The sequence below is a fragment of the Ceratotherium simum genome, chromosome 34 (genome assembly GCF_057802395.1).
Source record: "Ceratotherium simum simum isolate JZ-2026a chromosome 34, ASM5780239v1, whole genome shotgun sequence".
NCBI lineage: Eukaryota > Metazoa > Chordata > Mammalia > Perissodactyla > Rhinocerotidae > Ceratotherium > Ceratotherium simum.
In genome coordinates this window covers 24761408-24777709 of record NC_141933.1, presented here as the reverse complement: position 1 = coordinate 24777709, position 16302 = coordinate 24761408, and the positions used below count along the sequence as shown (strand labels likewise).

Below are 16302 nucleotides of genomic sequence, written 5' to 3'. Positions count from 1 at the left end.
CTAGAATTGCCACTACAATGTTGAATACATGTGGTGAGAGTGTACATCATTATATTGCCCCAGATCTTAGGGGAGAAATGTTCAATCTTTTACTACTAAGTATGACATGAGCTGTGGGTCTTTTATAGTTGCCCTTTATTATGTTGAAGAAATTTCCTTCTATTCCTACTTTATTGAGCTTTTTTAATCATAAAGTGTTTCACCTGCCTTTTCTGCATTTACACATAGGACCATATGGTTTTTGTCTTTTAGTCTATTAATATGGTGTGTTACATTAACAAACCTTCAGATGTTAAACCAATCTTTCATTCCCAGGACAAATCCCACTTGGTTGTGGTACAAAAATCCTTTTGTGTATGTTATTTGATTTGATTTTCTAGCATTTTTTAAAGGATTTTTGCATCTATATTCATAAAAGGTATTGATCTGTAGTTTTCTTTTCTTCTGATGTCTTTGTTGTGTTTTGATATTAGAGTAATACTGACCTCATAGAATGAGTTTCAAAGTATTCCCTCTTCTGTTTTTGGAAGAGTATGTGAAGGATTGGTGCTAATTCTTTGAATATTTGGGTAGAATTCACCAGTGAAGCCATCTCTGGCCTTTTCTTTGTAGAAAGGTTTTTTGATTACTAAATCAACCTGTTCACTTGTTATAGGTCTATTTAGACTTTCTGTATCTGCTTGCGTCAGTTTTGGTAGTGTGTTTTTTCCTAGGAATTTGTTTGTTTAAGTTACCTAATTAATTGTTCATAGTATTCTGTTATATTCTTTTTTTTTACTGACAAGTTGGTAGGACTGTCCATCCCTTCTTTCATTCCTGATTTTAGTAATTTGAGTCTCCTCTCTTTTTTCTTGGTCAGTCTAGCTAAAGGATTGTCAATTTTGTTTATCTTTTCAAAGAATCAACTTTTGATGTTGTTGCTTTTCTCTATTGCTTTTCTATTCTCTATTTCACTTATTTTCATTCTAGTCTTTATTATTTCCTTCCTCTGGTGCTTTGGACTTAGTTTGCACATTTTTCCCCAGTTTCTTAAGGTGAAGGTTAGATTATTGATATGAGATCTTCTTTTATAATATTGTCAGATACATATGTAAATTTTCCTCCAAGCACTGCTTTAGCTGCATCCTGTAAGTTTTGATATGTTGTATCTTCATTTTCATTCATCTCAAAATTCTTGCTCATTTTCCTTGTGATTTCTTCTCCCATTGGCTATTTAGAATTGTATTTTTTAGTTTCCACATACTTGTGAATTTTTCAAATTTCCTTTTGTATTTCATTTTGATCCTTTGTGGTTTTAGAACATACTATATATGATTTTAATCTTTTTAAATTTATTGACACTTATGTTATGATCTAACACATAGTCTCTTCTGGAGAATTTTCCTCATGCACTTGAGAGGAGTATGTATTCTGCTGTACTTAGCTGGAGTGTTCTATAGATGTCTGTTGTGTATAGTCAGGTTACAGAGTTTTACAAGTCTTCTACTTCCTTATTGATCTTCTATCTATTTGTTATATCTGTTATTGAAAATGTGGTATTTAAATCTTTGATTATTATTTCCTTATTTTTTCTTGGTCAGTTTAGTTAAAGTTTTGTCAACTTTGTTGATCTTTTCAAAAACCCAACTTTTGTTTTTCCTTTCAAATCTGTCAATTTTTGCTTCATATATTTCGGGGCTCTGTTGTTAGGGACATATATGTTATGATATTTACGTTTTTCTGATGGCTTGACCCTTTTACCCTTATAAAATGTTCTTCTTTGTCTCTAGTAACAATATTTGTCATAATATCTATTTTGTCTTATATTATTATTGCCACTTAGCTCTCTTGATTACTGTGATGACATATCTTTTTCCATCATGTTACATTCAACCTATTTGTATCTTTGAATTTAAAATATGTCTGTTGTAGAAACCATAGAGCTGGATAAATTTTTTTAATCTACCTTTCAATCTCTTACTTTTGCTTGGAGTGTCTACTCTATTTTCATTTAATGTAATTACTGATCATTTAAAATTTATGTCTGCAATTTTACTAATTATTTTCTACATGTCTTATGTATTTTTGTGTTCCTCAATTCCTTCATTATTGCCTTCTTTTGTATTTAGGGGATATTGCTAGTGTTTCAATTATTGCTTTATAATGATATCTTTCAAATTAAATATGAAAAGATTTGAAAACAAAAACACATTTATACTGTCATTTATATTTACCACTGTAGTCACCATTACCAGTGTACTATATTTCGTCATGTGGATTTGAGTTATTGTCTAATATCTTTTCATTTTAGCCCAAAGGACTCTCTTTTGAATTTCTTGTAGGGCAGATCTGCTGATGTCAAATTAACTCACTTTTTGTTTGACTGGAAATGTCTTCACCATTCATTTCACATTCGTTTTTGAAGGACAGTTTTCCTGGATATGGAAATTTTGGTTGGCATTCTGTCTCTTTCAACACTTTGAATATATCATTCTAATGCTTTTTCACGTCCATGCTTTCCGATGAGAAGCCAGCTGTTAATCTTATTGAGGATCCTTTGTATGTGATGAGTTGTTTTTCTCTTGATGCTTCAAGATTCTCTACTTGTCTTTGGCTTTTAGCAATTTGAATATAATGCGTCTAGCTGGGGAACTCTTTCAGTGTATCCTATTGGAGATCATTGAACTTCTTAAATGTGTAAATTGATTTTTTCATCCAATTTAGGAAGTTTTTGTGCATTATTTCTTTAAATATTTGTTCTGCCCACCCTCTGCTTTGTCTCTCTTCTCTCTTTCTTGAACTAGTATTATGTACATGTTTGTATGCTTGGTTGTGTCCCACAGGTCTCTCAGTTTCTATTTGTTTTTCTTCATTCTTTTTCCTCTTTGATTTTCAGAATGCATAATTTCAATTGACCTATCTTTAAGTTCATTGGTTCTCTCTTCTACCAGGTCAAATCTGCTATTGAGACCCTCTAGTGATTTTTGCACTTTAATTATTATACTTTTCAACTGTAGAATTTCTATTTGGTTCTTTCTTATTTTTTCTTTTGTTTTATTGATATTCTCTATTTGGGGTGACATTGTTCTTACACTTTTCTTTAATTCTTTAGACATTGTTTCCTTTGGTTCTTTGAACATATTCATAATAGCTAATTTAAAGTCTTTGTAGTAAGTCTAACTTCTGGACTTCCTCAGGAACAGTTTCTAGTGACTGCTTTTTGTCCTGTGTACAGTCCATACTTCTCTATTTTTCTGTGATGTGGTTCAAACCTTGTTTATGACTCATTTTACAATATCCATGAGAACTCCACTCAATCTCACGTGCCCCTACTTACTCAATTGCCTCTGGCTGGGGGCAAAGGAATTTACCTCAGGAGGTGATCAATGACTTTAATCTCCTGCCTATGTGTTCCTTGAGGCATATTGTACCTTGGAATGCAAGGACACATCTCATTCATCCGCTCCCACGCCCTAATCTTTGAGACTAACCAGATCACCTAATACTTTTTCCTTTGACATTTCTATAGAATAGTAAAAATAGCTAAAAGTCTTATATAATGGCCCCATACAGACACTTCCATGCAGCTCTTTACTACCAATGGGTCCTGTCCCCACACTGAACACAAAATAAAGGTGCACGAACAAGCCCCTCATGTCTGAAAATTCTTTTTCAACTCATGACTCAGCAGCCCCAGCATTTTCATGTCTTCTAAATTTTTTGTTTAAAACTGAACATTATAAATAATATACTGTGGCAACTCTGGAAATCAGAACCCCCACCCATGGCAGGTTTTTTGTTCTTGTTGTTGTTGCTGCTGCTACTGCTATTTGTTCCTTTAATAAATTTCTTGGTCTAATTGCACAAACCATGTATTCTTTGTTATATCTAACCACTGACTGAAGTTTCTGCTTGGTTAGCCCAGTGGTTAGCCAAGGATCAGACAGAGATTTTCTTAAATGCCTTGAACCAACAAGTCTCCCACCCTTTGCTTTGGGGCTCTGTGTGTGTGAGAGGGCACATCTTCAACACTCCAAAAGTTTACAAATGTGCATTAGCCTTTGCTTCCTGCTTGCAAAGACTCTCCAGGTCAGCCAGAAATAAAAAATTAGGGAAGCCTTAGGTTTTTTTGAGTACATGAATAGCCCTGCACGTGTATGAACTTCTAAATCTCCATGAATATGTCACAGCTTTTCAAAGGCCCCTATAGACACCTCATCCCCTAGATTTCCCTTTAAGTTTTTTGGCCAGTCTCATTTGCCTCAACTGGCATCACTGCCTTAGACAGTTGTGATGTTAAACAATTGCCAATGATTGTCAGCAAACGCTCTGGGAAAAAGACTTTTCCCACTGAGTGATCTCTGAGTCAGATCAAATAAAAACAAGCCCTGTGAATGGGACTTTTCCAGGTTGCTGCTAAGCAGGTCAAATAGTGACATTCTCTGGACATAGGATTTCTGAAGAGGCTCTAAACCCTTTGTGCCCTCTGCAGCGGCTGTTAGGCTTCTGGATTCCACAGCTACCACGCTTGCAAGGCTGCTAGTTTTCAAGACCATTGGAGAGCTGGGGAGTGGGAGATTGAAATAGGGCAAGTTAAAACACCACAGACTCACTGTTCTTACGGAGCTTCAACCATTTTTCTTAAATAAACAGCCTTCAAATTTTTGCAAGCCTTTGGTTAATTTTCAGGGTTCTGAAAAAGTTAATTTTGACAATTTTGCCACTGTTGCTTTAATGAAAGAGTGGGTTTTTGAGGTTCTTACTTTGCCATTCTGGAAATGCTTCTCCTACAGTAATATTTTTAAAAGCACTAGTCTAAGCATTTCACTCCACTTCTTAAAATTATGCAATGATTTTCCTTTAATTTTCAGATAAAGTCCCGAAAATGACTTACAAAGCCCCATGTAGTCTGGTCCCTCCCTCCCTCTTAGCTTCAAACTCCAGCATTCTCCCCTTGGGCCTCCTTTCAATACCTACAATAAACCACCTTCCTGCTGGCCTTGTGCACAGATTACTCCTTTGCCTATAGCCCTTTCCCTCCCCCATCCCACCTCCCACCAGGCTAATTCCTATCAACTCTCAGGTCTCCCTATAAATGTCACCTCCTTGGGGAGCCTTCTCTGACTTAAAGGCTAGATTCAGTCTCTCTATCAAACACTCTCACTTCACCGGACTTATCGTCAGTGTAATGAAATGTAACTTGTGTATTTGTTGAATTTTAAGATGCATGATGGCAGAGATTTAATCTGGCTCAGAAGAATATGTTCAATAAATATTTGTTGAAATAAATGAATGAATGAAAAGAAGAACAGAAAAAATGCATTATGCAAATATATGGGCACAAAAGCTGTTCTGTCTTGAGGATAAGTGATGAGGAAAGGGATGGGTAACATCACTAATGCAGCACTGAAACTAAACACACACACACACACACACACACACACACACTGCTTCAGCCAGTGCAGTCCTCAAAATATTTATTTTGGAAATTAAAGAGGATTATGCTATTACTATGAAAATCATTGATCTAAGTTCCTCATTTTATAAATGGACATACCAACTCCAGGTGAGCAAAGAACTACAGATTACAGGAGGAAATGTCATGGACTAGCAGCCTCCAGAAACTCAAAGGTGGGTTTGTAAGCAATTAACTGTTTTTCCAAGTTGTTTCTTTTCCTTTTGTGTGTTAAGGAGATGTAACCACCAGCCATCCTGAAACTGACCAAGGAGGCATTCAAGGGAGATGTAACCAGCAGCCATCCTGAAATTGACCAAGCCAGCATGTAAACACCAGCAGTCCTGAAACTGACCAAGCCTCACTGCAAGAGCTATGCCCATGACCTTTGCCTTATCTTTAATACAAAGAACTCTCTAGGCGGAGCTTAGGCCTCATTATGTGGAAGCATGTTCTCTAACTGAGCCGGTGCAAGCGAATACCCGCCTCTCCCTTTTGAATATTCATTCCCCAACCAAATAAAATTTCCTGCTCTCCTTTGTTCAGGGACACCATGACTTTGGAAATGATTCCTCATGGCCTCCTACTTGCTGCAAATACATTTTACTTTGTGAGACAACTTCCACTGGTGTAGAGTCTTATTTAACTCACCAGGAGGCGACCCCACTTAGTTCAGTATCAGAAATTTTAAGATATCCATGCCCAGACCACAGCTCCAGAAACTCTGTGATAATTTGACTTTGATGTGGCCTAAGAGCATGGGTGTGTTTTGAAAAGCCCTCTGAATAACTCTAACATGCAGCCAGCTTCGAGAACTATTAACGGTAAAAAGGTATCTTGTCTCAGGTTGGTTTCTGTCAACCTTCCGTTTAAGGTGCTACGGTCCTTAGAGCAGGGAAATGTACTAAGACTTGCAAAAAATCTGATAAACGATCATCTTAGAAAGATAGGAAGATAAGAAACAACCTGGGTGTGTCTCAACCAAAAAACTCAGGCAAAGGTACTCTTTACATTTGAAGTAACAGAAAAAGCTTGTCCCTGGGGGAAGAGACAACCTGTTTTCTGCTAATAAACTCCAGAGTGGCTTTTGTGGCTGCCTTGATTAATTGGCAACGATGCAATAACCAGTGCTCACGGATACAGGAGACAGCAAAGGATTGTAAGTGACAATTTGCTGTTAAAATTCATCAGCCCCTGCAAAGCGCCTTGATTAATGAAGTCGCCGCGCCCGCCTCTGCTCTGAGGAGGGGGCCGCTGTGGGAGGGAAGGGAAAACAAATTTGCAAGGATGCTCTCACTAAAGAGGTTCGGCATCCGGTTGCATTTAATCTATCTGCTGTTCCATTACGCAAGCACCTTCTCCCTCTCAGTTGTTCACTGGTGCTGTCATTAATGACACATTACTGTAAAAGAAAAGGAGAGTAGGGAGGAGGTAGAGGAGACAGAGCTCTCCTTCCCGCCTTGTAGCGGGGCAGAGTGATGGGTAAGCAGGGGGGGCCCAGGAGGGTAACTGCTGGGTTATGACCAACCAGAGGAACTTAAAACAGGATCCACAGACTTGAGCCTCCGCAGGCCACAGCTGGATGCTCCTCCGCTCCCCGCTGCCTCCGTGGAGGAGGTTCTTGGTGCAACATCGCCATCTACAGCTGACTGTGACAACTGCTCCGAGGGAGTCGCTGAGCCCCGGAAACTGCTCAGAATCTCATCACTTGCAAAATCCAGTGGTTTTAGTAAGTCGGGGCACTGGCCAGGGAGGTAGGACGACATTGGTTTCCACGGAACAGGGCTGCCTTCCTTGGTGTTTGGACCTACAGCATGTCGTCCTGCACTAGGCTAAGCTAGTGTCAATGTGAACATGCCACAAAGAGCGGATTCCCATGAAATCGCACGAATGACCCCTATGTCCCTAGGGAAAAAACAACAGCCTTCCCCCGGATTCTCAGTTTACCCAGTCAGAGGGGGCTGCAGCACTGCGTGGGACCTTTCTTTGAAAACAGACTTAAAGAGTTTCTAAAATCAGTGTTAAAATCTCTTTATGTTGCTATACTCAGTGTAAAGAATCTTGGTTGTAATGTTATATGGTCAGATTCTCCAAGTTGCATTATGTGTAACATCTGGATACTTTCTAATACATGATGAATGACAACTCAGTATTTGTACAGCCCAAAGAATTTGTCAGAAATAGAAGGGTCTGTTTGGAGTCTTTATATCTCTACAATGTTCCTACAATGTCTTAAGAATTTACAAACACTTTTCATTTAATACACATGAAATCTATAGTAAGTACTACTGGTATCCCCATTTTATAGATGAGAGGTCTTCAAAAATATCTGAGTAGCTTTCCCAAGGTCCCACAGCTACAAATTACCTCTAGGAGGACAATGGGGCTAATTCGCCAACAGAGGATGTCGTCCCAGCTCTGCTAATTCTGCTAATATTAGCTGTGTGATTTTGCACCAGTCACTTGACCCATCTGAGCCTTCTTTTTTTTTTTTTTTTTTTTTTTTGTCTGTACACTAACAAGGTTAGGTGAAAGGATCCAGCTTTGGGATGCTGGAACAGAAGTTGAAAATTTAAAAAGACAATGAAGCTTGAGGCTTCTTAGCTCACAAATTGGAAGTGGCTCAGTTACTGAAAGGGATTCAAGCCAACTGGACTATTCCACTGTTGATGACAACACACGGCACTGGTCATCCATGGACACCCCTCCTGCCCGCCCCCCCCCCCACCGGTGACCCTCTTCTCTCCTTTGCTTTGGGCGGTAAGCCAATTATTGACAGGCGGAAGTGTCTTCCCATCCTTGCCTTTGACATGCAGTAGAGAAGAGAGGTAGGGTTTGGAATTTGATGTAGTTAAGAGCCTGTCTGCCTTTCTACTTCACAGCATTCAAAGAAAGCCTACCTGCACAAGTGCACGTTGTCAGCATGTGGAAAGGTCTAAGAGGACTGCCCATCAGGATCAGGACATAGGAAGCAACTCCCTCGAAATGTTTAAGCAAAGAAAAGATATAGTCTACGAATCTTAAGCAAGACTTTTTTTTTTTTACAATCTCTTTAATAAAGCTACCTTGGAATAGGACAAGGTTGACAGCTTTTCCCCAGACAGAGTGTTAAATATAGCATTCAAACCAGAAAATTACTCATTGATTTGCACTGTAAAAAGGTAAATGTCTATTCACTCTGTTCTATCCAGTGCAAGCCTTATTGTTTTTTAGTGAAACAGTCTGAGCGAGGCTCCCTAATGAAGCAACACAGCATGTAAATGCAGCAAGCACGTGGCACAGGACCAGAGCCCTTGCCAAGCAAATGCGGCACCTCAGAAGGCCACCCACGGCTCCAAGAGCAAGGTGTGCGCACCCGCTTGACAACGTGGCCACGCTACCCCAGCACAACAGCAGACACACAGCCCAGGAGCAAAGACACGTGGTAAATGACAGCGCTGACTAAGGATGGAGCAGAGGCAACAGCTCAGTTCCTCAAGAGCCTCTGAAGTCACTACTGTTTCAGCTTTGGCTACAGAGAGTTTTCATAACGACAGGTGACTGCCATCTGTAAGACTCTGCCAGACCACATATGCCTAATAATACTCTCTCATTTTTACCCAGTGTTTCACAGCTCACATAGGGCCACCACATGCCCAGTCTCATTTAAGTCTCTTAACAACCCTATTAAACAGGTGGTGCAGGTACCCACTGCACTGGCTGCACTTTGCTTTTCAGAGAGATGCTGTCAAGTGGTATTGTATCTATTTGTTCATTCAACAAGCGTCTATGGAGGGCCAACTCTGTTCTAGGCACTCGGGGAAGGTGGAGGAGCATAGAGAAGGAAGGAGAGAAAGCAAAGGTGAGTCATATAGGTCTCCATATAAATGTTTTCAAGGAATTAATAAATCTCAAGAGGAGGCAGATGGGTAAACAGATAATGCTAATGCAATCTGGACAGAGCTGAGAGGGAGGCATTCACAATCCCCAAGGGAAATGCAGAGGAGTGGTGAGGTGATTCTGAAGAGTTTTCTGAATTGTAAAAGGAATTTTTTAAGTATGCTTTTCATTCTGATTCTTAGAAAAAAATGTTATGTAATAATGATAAAACCATGTGCACTTTGAGTTTATAGATCAGTTAACGAGCTTATGAAACATCTTCTTATGATTATTTTCTTGACACTAACAACAAAACCTTCAGGTAAGACAAGCAGGCACTTCTATCCCTATTTTACTGAGGATCACGGAGGTTCAATGGCTTGTGCAAGGCAATAGGTCAGGAGTTCGAATTTACTAGGGACTTGCTCCATGCTCAGTTCTAATCTGGATTCTAATCCAGGGCTTCTCAAACTTCATGTATATACAAACAATTTGGGGACATTGTTCAATTATAGATTCAGGCTTCGTAGATCTGGAGTGGGGTCTGAGATTCAGCATTTCTAACAAGCTGCCAGGTGATGCTGACGCTGCCGGTCCATGGACCTTGCTTTGAGTAGCAGGGATCCAGAGTGACGTCCTTGACCTAAAAGCACATATTATCACAAAGTGGGGAAAATCAGAGCACATGAATGATAGCAATGGTGAATTGGGTCAGCAGAAGTTAAAAGAAAAAATGTGGGAAAATAGGGAAAAGCAACCTTAAAATGTAAGGACAGGCTCAGGGTTTCGAAGACCTAGTATAGCTGAAGGGACCTCAGACAAGGCCAGTAGTGCCAAACTGGGAGTTCTCAAATCTCTAGGGATCCGAGAAATCATCAACGGGCATCTTTGAATTATTTTAGATATTCAAAAACTAGGTATTGGAAACTGAATATTTACACCAGACAGGCTTCATTTGCTCGTGAAAACATAGACTCATTAATAAGATTTACTACTGCTTTTTTTCCATTTTGTCTTCCTATTGTTGGCTTAATACTTATGGGTTGTGCTGCGTGCTCAGATATATGTATCTTTGATTAATTAAAAATAAGAAAACAAATTAAGTATTAATAAATGCACTTCAAGTAGTAGATGAAGATTAAGAAAAGGAATACTTGGTACTGAAATTTTGGGAACTAATTCCAACCCCTTATTTTATGGGGTTGTTTTTATTTGTTGTTTTGTTTTGTCTTTTGGTGTTTTTTTTTCCCCACATTGGTTTCGTTTTAGATTAGGCCCATAAATATTCAGTCATTAAGCACAAGTTTTAAGGGTAAGCAAATAAAAGAACAAGAATCAGATCTCAAATATTCTGACTTCAAGCTAATGATAGCCTATTATGTGCCAAGTGCATACGTTAATTATCACATTAAATCATCAAAATAACTGAGAGGAAAGTCATCTTATATTATCATTTTGTAGGCGAGGAATCTGAGCCTCAGAGATGTACAGTAACTTGCCCAAGAAAACACAGCAAGTAAAACATTTATCCAGAAACGGAGCCTAATCTGTGCCCCAAAGCCCATTTTTGTAATGGAAATTCAAGTTTCCGGGGCTGGCCCTGTGGCATAGTGGTTGGGTTCAGCACAATCCGCTTCAGCGGCCCAGGTTCACAGGTTAGGATCCTGGGCACAGACCTACACCATTCATCGGCTACGCTGTGACTGCGACCCACATATAAACAGGTAGACGAGGGTTGGCAACAGATGTTAGCTCAGGGCTAATCTTCCTCAAGCTAAAAAACAAGGAAGATTGGCAACAGACGTTAGCTCAGGGTGAATCTTCCTCAGCAAAGAAAAAAATAATCCAAGTTTCCATTCTCTCAAGTTGCTCTTAGGTTCCAGGATCTTCATCCTGTGTGTTTGAGCACTGAGGAGAAATTGCTGGTTTATTTATTTGAACCTGGACTCTTTCCAACAATGTTGGTGAGGCCCAGGGGAAGTGTTAACAGGGAGCAGCCTTGAATTCCTTGCATAACACTGTTCCTCCTCAGAGCCTACCAGTGTGTTGCCATTTCTCTTAGAGACTCTGAAATTTTCACTCCTACGGACACACTAAGGAGAGGGGCATTAGTCTCAGAAAGGTATCAATGAGAACGCAAACCCATTTCTCTACCTTTTTCCCTAAGGATGCAGAAGAATAAACGCAAGTTGAGGAATCAAATAAATCCAAATGTAAATCCAACTCCTATGTACTGGCTGTGATCATTGACAGATCACTGGCCTCTCTGAGCCATTTGTACCATCTGATACAAGAGGAATAATTCCACGTGCTACATCGGATGGTAGTGAGGATGAAATTACCTTGTGTAGGTAAAGCCCCTGGGACAGGTCTAGTACCAAACAAATGTATCAGTGACGCTTATCAGATTAGCTGGTTACCACCTTGGAAGACACAGTTTACTTTTGGCATGTCTCAGCCAGATCACGGGCTGCTAAGAGAAGTTGTCCTCTTGGCTTTAGATCATCCAGAATGAAAAACCTGAGCATTTGTTTACCCAACCTTATTTCAGGCATATTCTGAAATACTGAAGCTGGGCGACCAGAGGCTAACGACAGCATCCATTCTGAAAATAAATGTCACTTGGCAAAGACTGCTAATGTGGCCAGTGCAGAATCAGTGTGACCAACCAGAGGATGAGGTCCATTTCTCAGGGAAAGTATCAGACTGAACAGACCCTAACTTGAGCTTCATTTTTCATTTCTTTCTAGCAAGGTTGGAAGGTAGTCTGGTGAAGTCATTCCATTTTTCCCCCCGTCTCAGACCCAATCATGTTTTGCCTACCTTACTCTGAAAAAGAAAAAAAAAAATCAATTTTCCCAGCTAGCACTCTGAAGGAAGAAAGCATGAAGAATGGAAGAGTCCTGTAGTGTCAAAGTGGTTATGCTGTGACATCTTGGAGAGTGAGAAAACACTCAATGCAGCCCTATCTTTTCTGTCTTTAATAACAGGGAATGATGGTTTCGTTCAGGAACCTAAATAAAACAAAACCCTGGGGGAAGAAACCACAACTTTAATTTTTAAAGACTCAGTACTCAGTGAAACCAATTGATGCCTCTGATTTTGCTCTATTCAGGGTCTCCTTGCACAGCCAGCACCAGACCTCCCATATTCAAACAGACTTACAAATACTGATTTTTGTGTGTGTGTGTGAGGAAGATCAGCCCTGAGCTAACATCCATGCCAATCCTCCTCTTTTTTGCTGAGGAAGACCGGCCCTGAGCTAACTTCTATTGCCAATCCTCCTCCTTTTTTTCCCTTTTTCTCCCCAAAGCCCCAGTAGATAGTTGTATGTCATAGTTGCACATCCTTCTAACTACTGTATGTGGGACACCACCTTGGCATGGCCGGACAAGCAATGTGTCGGTGCGCGCCCGGGATCTGAACCCAGGCTGCCAGTAGTGGAGCGTGCGCACTTAACCGCTAAAGCATGGGGCTGGCCCCCAAATACTGATTTTTTTGTGTGTGTGTGTGAGGAAGATCAGCCCTGAGCTAACATCCATGCTAATCCTCCTCTTTTTTTTTGCTGAGGAAGACCGGCTCTGAGCTAACATCTATTGCCAATCCTCCTCCTTTTTTTTCCCCAAAGCCCCAGTAGATAGTTGTATGTCATAGTTGCACATCCTTCTAGTTGCTGTATGTGGGACGCGGCCTCAGCATGGCCGGAGAAGTGGTGCATCAGTGCGCGCCCGGGATCTGAACCTGGGCCGCCAGTAGCGGAGCACGCACACTTAACTGCTAAGCCACAGGGCCAGCCCCCAAATACTGATTTTTAATGCCACCAGCGAAGGACTTCTTAGGCGGCTCTCAGAGAACACGTGTGGGAATGAGTTTTGCAAGTTGACTCAAGTTAGCCCCAGCTGGATCCTTTCTTCTGCTGAAAAGGCAATCCCAAAGAGGCAGCCTAGAATCCAGCAAAGAGCCATCTGCCATCCAGAGCAGCCAGAGCTTTCTCAGAATCCTGGTACTTCTTAAGACATGGGTTACTCTGCAGAGTCAGAGGGGGGAACTAAAGAGTTAGACCTAAGGAAATAGATATTTGGGGTTGAAGTGGATGAACAGTGGGGAATTTAGGACTCCCATCTCAGAGTTGTGAAAAACTGACAAGTCTACCATGACGTGACTTAGCCCACTTCTCCAGCCCCATGACTACACTTGCTTGCCCTTGAAGCTCCAGCCGAATGAGTTACTCACAGTTCCTAGAACTAGCCATGCCCTCTCTCCCCTTACAGGTTTGCTGAAAAATTGCATCCTCCAGATACACTCCCTTTTAGCAGCACTTACCCCATTGTGTTGTAAATGCCTGCTTACTCACCAGTACTCTCCATTATGTGGTGAGCTCTTTGAGTGTGATGTGCTGGATCCTTTTCACTCTTGTGCCTTCAGTGCCTAATAATACACATTTATTAATATTTTTGACTCAAAACTAAATACATGAAAGAATAAATAAAGGAATGAGAAAAGGCAAGAAGCCCTTTCCATCTGTCTATCACTAGTAGGCTATTGGAAACATATTAAACTATACCATTTAACGAGTTCTCACTTTGTGCTAGTAACAAGCTAAGTGCTTTATATACAGAGTTCCTTTTCATCTTCACACTACCACTGTGAGATAGTAAGAATCATTAGCCCCATTTCAGCAGGAAAAAAATAATTAGAGGCTCAAGAAATAGAGAAACTTACACAAGTTTACACATTCAGAAAGTAACAGTCAATATTTGCATCATGATGCGCTGTCTCCCCATAACGCTTGAGATTTGAACAAATGCTAGGGACACTCAGGGTATATTTAAATTCCTCTTTCGGAGCCATTTTTCACTTTTCACTCACTCATTGATCCATCAATTTTTGCATCCGTTCAATAAGTACTTACTTTGAGCCTACTTTAAACCAGGCTCTCTGCGAGGCTCCAGAGAACGCAAAAATGAACAACACTCCTTATTTTCAAAGAGCTTACAGTTTAATTGGAAAGACAATAACACAGAGAGATGTAGTATAAGCCCCTCAAGAGCTACAAAATGTCATAGAAATTAAAGAAGAAGATAATCTCCATTACAGTAGTTTTTAAGCAGACACTTTTGTCTCTTTCCATCCTCCAAACAGTACCCCACCCCCTTCACCCGCAGGAATACCAGGAAGCAGCCCGTCTTTTAGTTAATCACTTAAAAATGTACTTTGATCAAGGTATTGCTGTTCAAAAACATTCAGTGACTGCTCATTATTAAGCAAAAAACTCTGAACTTATTAACATGCTGTAATCGGGTCCCACCTGCATTTCCAAGTTTATCCTCTATATCTCTTGTAAAATTCCTGACTGGTTGTCATGTTTCTGAATCTATCCTGTAACCACCGGCTTCTGCATTTTGGTTCCAGCTGCTTCCACTGGGCTTAGATTTCTTCTTTCTATTGAGGCTTTTCTGCCAACAGTACTGTCTCTCTTTTCTGGACTCTTCTAAAACGTTTTGCTTCATATAGGTATCTCCTTTTTTAAACAGCTTTGTCAGAAAATATTGAATTACCCTACGTTGGAATTAACTGTTTGTACATCAGCTTCTTGTTCTAGTCTGTGAACATCTTAACAACCACAGCAGTTTCTCATTCGTCTTGATATCCTCGATGTCTAACACAATGGCATGTGCCGTATACACAGTGAACATCTGCTAAAATGAATGGACTGACCAGTCTTGTGTAACATGTAGTTGTTCAAACCTTTTATTTCCCATTTAGTCGGCAAGTTTTATGAGAGCTGAGACTATATCTATCTTTCCATCTTTAACTTGCATTATAGTGCCAGTACAGTCTCTGTATACAGTAGGTGCCCAGTAAGTATTTGTTGATGAATAAAAAATTGTTGATTTCATGATAGGAGGGATCTTAGTGAGTTTAGTCATTGCTCAATCTTTGGTATCTAGATGGTAGATATTCAATAAGTGACCTTCAGTTAACTGGACACCAATTCCCAAATATCTAGCCAGGGAATGTAATGGACGTGCTGCTTTGCCTGACCTGCCCCTACTTTTCTGGCCCTTCCTCCACTTACCACACGGTAACTGCAGAAGTTGCCACTTTAAAAAATGTGTGGCTTTCTCCCACCTGGAGTTGATGGATCCAGGGAAGAGAAACCATAATCAAACTGCTGATCGTGGCTCTTTCCTAGGATTTTTGGACTTGGGACATGGTGAATCAAGTTGGTTAGCTAGAGCTGTTCAACGGAGAAATTAAGGTAAAGAGATAGTCACGATGACCCCAAAGATTTTGAGTGGGATTGTCCTTCAGGTTAAGTTGCAAACCTGTCCTTTCTATGACATAGTTGTGCTGTGTGACATCTGGGCAAATGTCTAATGCATTTTTTTTTTTTTTGCTTAAGCTTGTTCAAGATGGACTTTTGTCACTTACTTCCAAAAGAACCTTAATGATTGCAGAGACCATTCTGGTAAAAGACACAGGTAATGATAAAGCCTGAAGAACACAGAGGAATAAATAAGACTAAACTACACAACAGAATTATAGACATTTACCTGGAACTTTTCCAAAGGCAAGATAGGGAGACTCAAACAACAGAGAAAGCCATTGAGAGGTTGTCTGACCAAATAAGATATTGCATAATAGTTTCATAAGAAATTACTAGACCATAGAGGAAGCAAACCAGGCCACAGTATTCAGTGAGAAATGAGCAACAGCCCAAATGGATTTGGAGTGGAAGAGAAGAGGGCAGAGGACAACACTAGGAGATTGGACAAGAGCCTACTATGTCACAAAGAAATTCTTTTCTTCCTTCTTTCCTTCCTTCTCTCTCTCTCTCTCTCTCTCTCTCTCTATATATATATATAGCATATCTCTGAGATATTGTGGATTTGGTTACAGACCACTGCAATAAAGCAAATATTGCAATAAAATAAGTCACACAAATTTTTTGGTTTCCCAGTGCATATAAAAGTAATGTGTGCAATAGCATTACGTCTAAGAAAACA

General features: G+C 40.1%; 1 protein-coding gene across 2 annotated transcripts in view; it reads right to left on the bottom strand.

Moving 5' to 3' along the window:
* Positions 1–13600: 13600 nt before the first annotated feature.
* Positions 13601–16302, bottom strand: part of LOC147912658 (uncharacterized) — a 199701-nt gene continuing 196999 nt past the window's right edge. For both annotated transcript variants that reach the window (XR_015549751.1, XR_015549753.1), the window contains one exon: positions 13601–13720. The gene's annotated coding sequence lies outside the window, so the exon portion shown is untranslated. The remainder of the gene's footprint in view (positions 13721–16302) is intronic.